Raw genomic sequence first — 12,334 nt, 5'->3', positions numbered from 1 at the left:
CAGCCCTACCATCCTGTCGATAATCAAATTCTTGAATATCTCGAATCCCAGAACTTTAGTCCGAGCTACTATAATAGGTTTGGGCTCCCTAGAGTTGGGCTTGTACTCTTGGACAAATATGTCTTTGGAGTCTTACCTTTTGGTTTGTCCTCATCTTCATCGTTGCGGTAACCCAACTCGTGTCGGGTTTTATGACCTTTGAATTCCGGCAACCTTACAATATATTGTTGGTTCTTTTCCAGTCCCATTTCAGGTATAAAGTCCATTTTCTTAAACATGTTGCTACTTTAGGGTCCATGCAGTCCTTATAGAGAACAGCAACTTGGAATCCAAAATAGGGGCTTCCAGCTCTTTGACAGCTTTTAAATGGCTAAAAAAACCTTAACATCTTTGGCATTGTTGGTCACTATCTTACCTTCATGAGGGAATTTGACCTTTTGGTGTACAGTGGAAGGGACTCCTCCTAGGGCATAAAACTATAGCCTTCCTAATAACAAAGCAAAGGTTATTAGGATGTCTAAGACAGAATTCCACCTAAGATTCTATGGGACCCATTTTTACTAGTGCTAAAAATGTTCCTTCCATGTCTCTCTTCGTCTTGTTATGAGCTCTTATAATTATATTCGGTGGTTTCAGGTCTTTTGTAGTCATCCCCAAATTAGAGAGTATGCGAGAGGAACACATATTGATCGTTGACCATCATCCATCATCACATATGGGGTATCTTTCCTAAAGTGGTAGGTCTTCATCTGAGAAAGTGATCATCCTAGTGATTTTGTCAATTACCATTTTGATCATCTCCTAAGGGTAGTTATTGTGCTTATAGTTATACCAGACAAGGCCTGGATTAGAGCCTTTCTATAATCCAATGAGTGCATCAGCAACTTCCAAATGTTGGTCGTCTTCTTGTTCTTCTTCGGCTGCTCTAACACCCCTTTGTCCCCTACTTTAGGCACTTTCTCTACTTGCTTTAGCTCTTGTACACTTATGTCTTCACCCTTACCCACTGGCTCAGCTTCTTTGTTAGAGTCACTATCTACCCAAATATCCTTTGCCCCACTGTCTTGGACTTCACACTTATCCCCAAAGCTATACCAGATGTCAATAGCCATTATCGACTTCTTCTCGCCCTCCTTCAATACTTCTAGAAGACAAAGCTCATAAGCCACTTAATTATCATCTGATCCCCAACCACTCGGCACAATATCCTCAATCTGAATGTCATTCGAAGGAGGCCTCCAATATCGAACTTTAAAATCAAGAGGGCTGCCCTAGCAGGTCTTCACATTCATATCAAGAAAGTTGCTCAACTCGCCATTCCCTACAGTCTATCAAGTCTTGAATTTTATGCTTGAGACGGTTACAATGATCATTTTCATGCCTAAGAACCTGGTGATACTCACAATATTGGTCATTGTGAAGGTTCAGACTGCTTCTTCGTGATTGGGGCTTGAGTTTCCCGCTACATTTTAAATGTTGGAACACCATAGATAATGATGCCTCTAACTCGATAAAGGTTCTTTATGTGCTTTTTTGCTCTGGCTCGGGTTAGGATATATGTCTTGGAAAGAGTTCATGACCTCCTCTTCACTGAAGTCAGGAGTGATCATGGACACTTACTTTTTGGGGTGGTGTGTTGTTGTAATCTGTTAGGGGGTTTCTTCTGGTACTTGGCCTATCTAGGTTGGTCAGTTTTTCAGCATCAATGAGGTCTTGAATTTCGTGTTTAAATCGGATATAGTTATTTGTATGGTGGTCAAGTGCTCGGTGGAATTTGCAGTAGGTGTTCGGTTTATAACTAGGTGCATTAGGGTTAGGTGGGTTCTTGAGGATGGTTGGTTGGAGCAAGTCATTTTGCACTAACCTCTCAAAAATCTTCAAGAGAGGTTGCTTGAAGTTGGAGAACTTCATCGGTTGCTGGACAACATTCACATTTTAAGTCCTACTCCTTCCAGCCTGGTAATTTGGTCTTCTGCCAGTTCGCACAATCTTTCTTTTATCATTCTCTATCTCTTCGACCTGAAGCCAGTTGTCATATAGGTCTATGAAAGTCTTCGGTTCATCATCTAAAGCCTTTCCACACATCCTAAAAGAGCATTTTGGTTCACCATATGAACCTGGTCCTTTTTCGAGGGCTTATTCTTTATCAACCCAGCCTTATTCCTCGACCCGGTCAAGAAATCAGAGGACTAATTTGGCTTTTGCTTGGTAGACTCAGGTCTTTGATCAACACTTCCAAATGAGCGTTGTAGTCATATTGCTTGACAAAAGAATTATATAAATCACACCATTCAGCTTTGGTGAATGTTCCTAGACCACGATACTAGTTTACACTAGGTCCTTCTACAGACAACACAAACAGCTTGACAATTTGGGTCCTACTTAGCTGAGTAGTTCCTATGATGGTGACATATTGCTTTAAATGAACTTTCAAATCACTAGTCCCACGAACTTGTTCATCTCAGTCATCCTATATTTCACAAGCAGCTTGTCTTCACCTGTCAAAACCAACTCTTCAAAATCATAGGTTAGGTCTAACCCTTTGATTTTTAGCATGCATTACATCTTGTTAAGCCTAGCGCTCAAGCCACTCACAACTTCAGTAATGGCAAGGGCCATCTCCTTTTTGGCATAGTCCAGCATGAACTCATTAAAATCCCAAAGATTCTGGGGCACTCTTCTCCTAGAAAGGTATTCAGTATTGTCATCAGCAGTGACTATGGTAGCGGGGCCAATTTAAGTGGCAATAATAGCCAGATCAATGACTCCTATGAGGTTTAGCTACCGGAGCAATTGTAGCAATTGCGGCGATGGGAGGGGCTTGATTTGTAGCCATCCCAACCAAAAGTTATTGGAGTTCCTCTCAGATCACTCCCCTCAGATCATCAACAACAGCATTCTTCAAGATCTCAACATCCTGCTTATTTGCTCTTTCATTGGCCAGCTTAGATGTAGCTTCAGTCTTGGTAGTATAAGCTTGATGTCTTGATATTTCAAGAAGCTCTAGCACGGTCTGAATTCTTAATGAGATGGGTATTCTCTCCAGCCTTCCACTATCTTGCCTTTTCTAACCCAACAGAGAGTCTATATGGCTAAAAGATAAGGTGTTAGTATAATGCATGTGATGCATGAGATGCATGATACACGTGATATGCGCAAAGACAAGAAAGGGTTAGCAAACACAAAGTATCATATAAAGTATCATGTCAACCTTATTTCTCCTGTACACAGTTTATAGTAGATCTTTCTTCCTTAGGATTTTTAGGTATTTGCATTCTATCAACAAGGGGATAGTAGTTTCGACACACATGCAATAAGCTCTAAAAGTAGATTTAAAGCAAATAAGGTGATTTCAACATAAGTATAAAGCCTACATATTTTGGGCTTAGGGTCTTATTCCACATGTTTCTAGGCCAAGGCTTTCCGATATATGGGCTTAAGTACTTATAAGGAAAAAACATCTCAAATAGCAAGCAATAAGGCTTCTACTAAGAAGATTACTACTGTCATTACCATATGTTGAGTCTTATATAAGGATAAGAGCTCCCACAGGTAAAAAGTGTTTTTCCTTAGCTCGTCTCCCCACTCAAGGGTCCATGCAACGAAGGAAATTCACTTATTACTTATGAGTGATGGTTAGCTAGTGTCGTAATTTCAAGGTTCGAATGGGAATAAAGAACCACTAATCGACGCCATCTGGGCAATTGGGACCCAAAGACATAACCATGAAAATGATGCAAAAATCACTCGTTAAATAATAAAATTAAAGACAAACATACACAGCTTCTGTTATCCCCAGCAGAGTCACTATTGTGGGTGGCGATTTCTAGCGCGCACCAAAGTGTCTTTAGCGATTACGGTACTACAAGGCTTTTCAACCTAATGGGAATATGCTAACTAATCACAGAGACTAGCGCGAAGATGGAGTCGCCACTCGGGTAATTCTCTGGGATATTTTTATTAATTTGAGTAGTGTACTAAATTCTATAAGGAAACTTCGCCACATATAGAGATGGATCCGGAAGCCAACTCCCTTATTAGCTACCATTTCACTTTTTCGTTACATGCTTTCCCCTGTCACCAACTCTGATGTCACTGTCAACAAGAAAGAGAGAAAGGGGGAAGTCAGGGTGAGGGAGGAGAAGAAAGGGTGTCAGGGAAGAAAGAAAAAGTACCCAATAGAGACAATAGATCACGTAGTCCCCGGAGTAAAATACCGAACCTTAATATACCTCTTCTTCATCCTTTGCCCTGACTAAATCATCCCACTAGGAAATAAATCTTTCGGCGTTCGGTGAGCTTCCGAACAAAGAAAGCAAATAGCAATGAAAGGGCACTCGAAGCAGGTCCTTCTGTTAGACTAAATTTACGAGGAAGGTCTGAGGCACGAAGTCTTATTGAACGAGTTATTCCATATAAATACGACAATTTATATTTACAAGCATTCATTGCAGCATCTGAAGTCCTCTTAAGTCTATCTTTTTTTATTAAGCACAGCACACATTTGATTTGTTAGCCTATTTTACTAATTAATTATGCATAAGGCTTCACTTAGTCTAGCCAAATTACAAATTATGTTTTGATTCTAACCTTTGAACCTAAGTGGACTACCTTTTATGCTGAGGCCCTATTAAGTGATCTTAAACCTAATGTGGCCCAATTAATTCAATTAAAGCATGATAGAGCCCACTAGGTCTATATTGATTTTAAATTTAGCTCAATTTACCATCTTATTAACTTAATGGACTACTCATGTTAGGTCCAATTTTTAGCCTATGTCTAGGTGTGTAATGTTACTTAAGCAATCATATAGCAAATATTTGGCATACATCCATAATAAAGCAAAAAATAAAGTGCATAAAACTAAATCTAACTATTACAACCCTCCTACAATTAAAAAAATTGAAAGAAAAACACCTAAAACTAAGGTACAATACGCAAATATTGTCAAAAATCTATTAAAAATCTGAAATTAGAGCAAAAAGGTGCAAAACCGATCGGCTGAGGGCATATAGCCGATTGGCTCAGCACAGAGCCGAATCAACTCTACATAGAACTAAACGGCTCTAGGCCTTGGGATGGTCCGTTCTGCTATTTTCTTCAAATTCTCACACCTAGAAGCCAATTTCACATGTACAAAAGATAAAAATAAATAAATTAGAATGGATAAACAAGTCATAAAAAACTAGAAAATCTAAAAAACATGCAAACCCTAATCATTTAACTAATTAGATTCAAAATCCAATAAAAAGACATATTATCATAATCAAAACCCTATATGTTCATATTATAAAATTCAAAATCCAACATGTAAAAAACATATCAATTCATAATATACCCTACTCTAATCATGTAAAACATAGAAAATAAAAAAAAATATCCTAATCATATTTTTAGAATCATAAAGAAAGAACCAGTTAAAAAGGGAAAAGATGTGGATGATGTTGGATGTAAGGATAACCCTCACGTTGTCACTATAGATTGTTGTTCTACGAGTCACTAGAGATAATGAGATTGTTGAATCAAGGATCGGCTGAGAATCCAGTGTTGCTTAAGTTTTGAAAAATCTTCTGTCATTCTCCAAAAAAATTTCCTAAACCTAAGGTTCTTACTTAGTGGCTTATTACCAAAAACCTTCTACCTTTTAATCAACGTAGTCAATTCGCTTAAAATGCTAGTAATCTCTGACTAATGAATAAGTATAGTTAACCCTAGACCTAGAGCATATTATTCTATTTATAGCAACAGGGTTAGAAAATCCTAGAGAAGCAGATAAATATTAATTATTTTAAAATAAAAAACCATTGATTATCTTTTCCTTTATCATATTAATATTTAATAAAATAAAATAAAATCTTTAAAATTTAAAAAATTATCACTAAAATATTTAAAAATCTCAATAATTATCAGAGATCGCTTCTAGAAACTCCTTTTAATGAATTATAGGGTTTTAAGTAAAAACATATGCGTAAAACGGCGTTGAATTTAAAAAAATAGCCAATTGACACTGTGTAGAGCCGATTGGCTCTAAAAGTAAAAGGTTTGAAGAATTTTAGCGATTTAGTCCCTGTACTTGTAAAGAACTACCGTTTCAACCCTCAAACATAATTTTTTTCGATAATTAGGTCCAAATTGATTTTAGAAATGTAATTTTATTTCAATTATTCTCAACCCTAACTTGGATTCGCCCATCCTCAATTCCCCGAGACTCGAAAAAGGCAGTACCTTTCATCATAGGATTTTTCATAATTCCCTCGATATTTGGATCCGGAAATTGGTTGTTGATATATGTTACCCTAATCATTCAAATCATCACGGTATCAGATTCAAAATGCAGCATATTATTATGTTATCATATTCAAAACCCAGCATAATAAGAAAAGGCCAAATCTAATCATGTAAATCATATAAAACAATAAAAATCATCCTAATCATGTTTCTAAAATCATAAAGTAAAAGAACTAGTAAGAAGAAGGGGATGCTAATGATGTTGAATTTGGAGAACCTCAGGTTGTCACCGTAGAGTGCTAATCTTCAAGTTTTTGGAGATGATGAGGTTGTGGAATCAAAGATCGGTTAAAACTCCAGTATTGCTTAGGTTCGAGAAAGCTTCTTTTGTTCCAAAAAAATTTCCTGATCTTAGTTCTTTCTTTAGTGACTGCAGTTACCTAAACTCTATGCCTTCAATAAATGAACGTAGACTTTTTTTATAAGTGGAATCAGTAGCCCCCCAATAAACCTAGAATGTCATGTTCTATTTATAGAGTAGGATTTTAGGAAACCCTAGAGGAACAGATGGACTTTAATTTATTTGAATTTAAAAGAACCGATTATTTTTCCCTTATCAGATAATTAAATCACTTAACTTTATTTTAATATCCAATTAAACAAATAAAATTTTTATAATTCAAATAATTATTAATAATTCTATTTTAAATCCCAATAATTAACACTAAATATCTTCTAGAAGCTTTTCTTTTTTACCAATTTTGACATTTTAGGTCAAAATACAAATAAAACGGTGTCGAATTTTGAAAAATAAGTAAATCGGGACTGTGCAGAGCCAATTGGCTTTATATAGAGTTGATTTGGCTGTATGTAGAGTTAATTGGCTTAGGGGACAAAAAGTTCTGAAAATTTTTACGGTTTAGTTTCTAAACTTGTAAAAACTATCATTTCACCCCTCATACCTAATTTTCTGCCAATTGGGTCCACATTGATTCTAGAAAAGCAATTTTGGTTTAATTATTCTCAATCCTAAATGGAATTCACCTGTCCTCGACCTCCCGAGACACGAAAAAAGTAGTAAGTTTTATCATCGGATTTTCTGTAATTCCCTCGATATCTAACTTCAAAAAATGGGTGTTGACAGCCGAATAGATTGAAAACCCGTAAAGGGCGATCTATGCAGAAATTAGGGCGACCCGCTAAATAGAAAATCCGTAAAGGGCCGTCTAGGCAAAAAAAAGGATCTTAAGGAGAGAAAACAGCCAGTCTGAAAACCAGAAAGGACGACCAACGACATGAATCATATTTTAGCTCTTACGAAGAATCAATTGGGCTTAAGCTGAATCAATAGCATTCCACAAGACAATGAAATGTATGCGTAATGAACATCAAACTGTATAATTATCAAGGGAAAAAATTAAAATGCAAGCAGGCTAGAGTCATTTTTCATTTAAATAGTTTAATGTCTCTCTAATTATTAATCAATTCTTTTGCTACATTAGGAAAGAGCAGGGCATACTCAAGGGTGTTGACTAATGACCCATTGGTGGTATTCATGGTCGATAGAGAAGTCACTCTCAAAGCTGATGTCCCAATAAAGAATACAACAGGGCCAGGTGCTAGCAATCTTCTTAACTAGTCTAGCAAACATTAGGATGCGACCAAACTCAATTGGAATCTAGGGAATGCTTTGGGGAATGTTATACTAGCGGGACAATTGCGTAGGGTAGTAGAAGGAGTAGTAATAAAGGCCAGGCAGGACCACACACTGAATATAGGTCTCCAAGGTTACGTGGGAAAGCTACCACCATAAGCACACCTAGCGTTTGTTAGTATCCCGGACATTTCCTAGAAACTCTCGCCACTCAGCATAAGAATTAGCAGGTCTGGAGTGGGCGTGACTAAGAAAATGTCGAGGGTCGTACCGCCTCGGTAGGACCCCTGGCACGGTTAGAAGTTTTAACCTCTCTTGTAGCCATACCTTCGTAAAAAGAAATAATAAAAATAGAAATAAAATACAAAAAAAGAAAAGAGAAAAATGGCTTAATAAGTTGAAAACTCAAAATGGGTGGATTAGGCAACAATTAGGGTATAGTTCACTCACTGAATCGAAAACTCAAAAGGGTAGTTCATGCAAAGATTATAACAATAAATGAGAATTAAAATGAAAATTGAAGGTGTGGTTCTAACCTGCAAGACGATCATACCACCGCTAACTGATTGCTTTGGCCTCTTCTAACTCGGTCCTAGTCAATGTATCCACCAAGATAAATGGAACAATGGTTGAACAAGCACACATTTATAAAAAGAGCAAAACCAGCTTCGGGTCTTTGAGTGCATCCTCTCGAACGAATAGAAATTGAGCTATCAAGTATAATTGCAAAACTTGTAAACCAAGTCCAAGAGAAGGGGGCAAACTGACCCAAGAGACTAGCAAAGGATGAGAAGTTGGGTCCATATCCTCTAATATGGCTCCGGACGATAGACAAACCCGGGTCAAAGAAGTTAGAGACCTCATGTAGCAAGAGGACCTCTATAGGGGCTAAAATAAGCATGTTGGTTAAATTCAAGTAAGGCCGAGGATGGATGAGAGCTCTTCAATCAATGGGAAGATCTTAGTAGCACCAAACCGAAATACATGAGCTTGAGGATTCCAAAAACTGAAAGCTGCATGAAGAAAGGTAGGATCCAGGCTGACATCCTAGAGATAATTCAAGCTGGCTAAAGGTGACTCTGGCAAAGACCAAGAGCTCTTCCTAACCTGCTTTAAAATGGACTGTAGTACACCCCTAGTAGCTTCACTCATGCTAATAGTAGGATGATTATGAAGCTGAGCAAAGAGGAATTGGCCACCCAGGCTTAAATAGAACAGGCATCTAGGCTAACCTCACACTAGGTCAACCCTAACCTCGTGCGAGTTCACCCTTTACTCGCGCGAGCTTAAGCTGACCCCGCAAGCCTAGCATGTCGACGGCTGTGATCACTGGGCCAAAGAGCAAAGCAAGTTTGGAGCAATCCTAAAGGTGGTCCTATGATCAACAACGGTGTGGTTGTGATAATGGCTTGAGTCTATGGCTTCCTCTTAGTTAATTCTTTCTCATATTGTCATGTTACAATTTTATATGTTTTATTTTCAAACCGTTCAGTCTCTTCTTTAAAATAGTCCAAAGTGATAGGCAAGAAGTAGAAACAACAGTGCAATAAATGGAGAAAATAAAGGCAGACACAATAAAATCAGTCAAAGAATAAAAGCCAGCAACTATATCAAAAATAAGAAAATTGTACTAACAACTGTATCAAACTGTGAAAAAATGTATCTAAAGTCAGAAAAAATAAAAGCTACCACGCGAGGCAAAAAAGAAAAAAGTAGCTAAACGGCTAGTCTACTGAGGGTGGCTGGACCCTAAGGCATTCAAATCGGTCGGTGGTGGAGTAGGCACATCGAAGAAGTCTTAATTCGCAAAGGTGGTCCGCCACATCTCACTAATTTAAGCGCTCTCCACCTCATCTCCCTTCTGGCGATGACGCTCTGCCTAACCCAAAGCAAAAAAAAATCAATATACCATTCATACATCAAGCATGCATATATAATATTCATGAAACACATACATAATAAGTAGTCCGCGTGCCAACCCCTCGTAGACCTAATAAAGCTGGTCAACAAAAGACCAAGACACCTACATACAAGGGATAAGAATTAGTAAAGCTCAATAAAGCATAAAAAAACACACAAAAAAAAGAAACACATACATGGGTAGTCTCCATACATACATGGTAGAACGGCATGAAGTCCGGGTTCATCATAGTAATCACCGAAGAGATGCGCCCTCCCGGAGCCACCGAGATGATGGTTGAGAGAGGGGTAACAAAGTCCCCGATCACCATGCCCTCCGAAGGAGTACTAAGTGCTGAGCAAGAACTGCCACTTGGGCCCCGAGCCCTCTTCCTCCTCTCTCTCCAGTCCTTGATGCTCCAGCTATAGGGACACCATCTCTTAGGCCAACCTACCTCAGAGGTAGGGTAGCTGCATACTCGGCGTACAAGATCGTCTAAGCCTGGCTACTCGCATCCTCAAAGAACGTGACCACTCGAGGCTCCTCCAAATCCTCATCAGCTAGCTTCCTCGGCCCCATCACACTCCCAAGAGGTGGTAATGATAATGGGGTGCACAATCGATCAGCCCTTTAACCCCTTATCATGTCATTGAAGTACCAATGCAGTACATCAAGCTCTCCGTCAAGAACAGGCACTCGATGAACGCTGCAGCTCGACCACAAGGGGTGACCATAAGGCCGTCTCCCCCTACAAGTCTACCCTCACTTATAAAACATCACATGTCAGACAAGCAGGTACGCATACATTATAATGAAAATTGCCCAAAAATTTTCTTTTTACCTCTAGCCAAGTTACTGTGTTTAGCCACTGGCGTCGACCGAGCTGATAAGAGCTTTCAAATTTAAACTGAGAGTCAACCTAGCAGTTTAGGAACGAATAGCCGCCAGCACCAGCTAGAGCGCCAATCCTCAAAAGTTGGTGCTCATGTGCCGAAATCTAAAAAGAAAAGAAGAGGAAGAGTTAGTCAACAAGAACTATCAGATATACCAGAAGGAATAAAGTCATGATAAAGAGCTCATTAGTAGTAAGTATACCAAAGCCACCCACCTTCACACCGCCCTTGCAACCACGGTCCATAAAGCAATAGAGTTGCACAGAGCTGCCCGACCTCAAGCAAATGAGCCTACAACATTCAAATCTGCCAAGCTTGTTAGAAAGCTCAAGTGGATAGTAGACTCAGCATCCATAAAGAGGGTGGTCCCTAACATGTACAAAATAAAGCTCCAAGCATTATGGTCTATCTCCTTGTTAGTAAGAGATGCCATCGTCGTCTCACGCCGAGGCTATAAATATGTCTTCAAGTCCCCATACCACAACTTCTTATCTTCCTTGATGAAAGGCATGCAACCAAGTAGCTGGGGGACGAGGCTCCGATTGAAAGATGGTTTGTCATCTAGGGGTACAAGCATTCCGTTGAACCGAATCTTAGTCAATGCCATAAAGTCTAAGGGCGTTAGCGTCATCTTCCCGAATGGCAGTAGGAAGGTATGGCTAGTGTCAAACCACCTCTCTAGCAGCGCCATCAAGGCTGCCACATCATTCTTAGGCTTCAACCTAGGTAATATGCCCATGAAGTGGTAGAAGCCTATGACCCCTATGCACTCCTGAATGTGGGTTGGGATAAACACCCACCACTCCAACATATCGACAATATTACTTGTCAGACTATGATATCCATGTCCTCCTATCAGATGCCCAGTTAAGGTTCAGGTATGTCGTTAGTTACACTATTTCCCTTAAAATTCTAAAATTAACCTACGTTCTCAACTTATTTGGGATCTAGAGTGTTTTCTCTCATAGGAAGTAATATCTTACAAAAAATTTCAACATTTTTTTGAATATTCCTATGCTTTTTTTCGCAAGTTTACTGCCCATTTTCTTAGGTTTTTCTACAAATATTCTATCAATATTCATGTACATACTTACAATTAATACTATTAAAACTCTAGGGTATCCTAAAATGAAACTAAGTTATACCTTAAATCACATGCACATCTCTACTCATATCTAGGCTGCTTTTCTCCTTTTTTCAAGTACCGACCGCTGCTTCCGACCTCAGCTACATATTGCTTTGCTTTAGCTTATCTTCGTGCCTCCTAAAGTAAGGGGGCAAGATGCAGTTGAACTTCACCAATAATCCCTACTTCTAAGATGCAGGGGGCAAAGCCTGTACACTCTCAAAAAAGATGTCAATATTGCACCCCGACACACCCTCAAGAAGATGTCGGTATCGTACCAACGCACCCTCTTTTCATTTTTTTTCCATATACAATCACTTGTTTATTCAACCAAGTCGTAAAGGTAGCCACTTGAGGGCTCGAATTTACTCTTATTTCCATTTTCCTCGCGTTTTCTTTGCATTTATTGTCATTCTCTTTTATTTTTTATTTTTTGCATCTATTACCTTCTTTTAGATCTCGTTTATTTTTTGTCCATTTTTCTTATGTTATTTTAAAATAATTTTTTGTCCATACCACGCGAGTTTAGCCTT

Source organism: Ricinus communis, chromosome 4 (assembly GCF_019578655.1).
Source record: "Ricinus communis isolate WT05 ecotype wild-type chromosome 4, ASM1957865v1, whole genome shotgun sequence".
Lineage (NCBI taxonomy): Eukaryota > Viridiplantae > Streptophyta > Magnoliopsida > Malpighiales > Euphorbiaceae > Ricinus > Ricinus communis.
Note: the sequence above shows the minus strand (reverse complement) of the source record.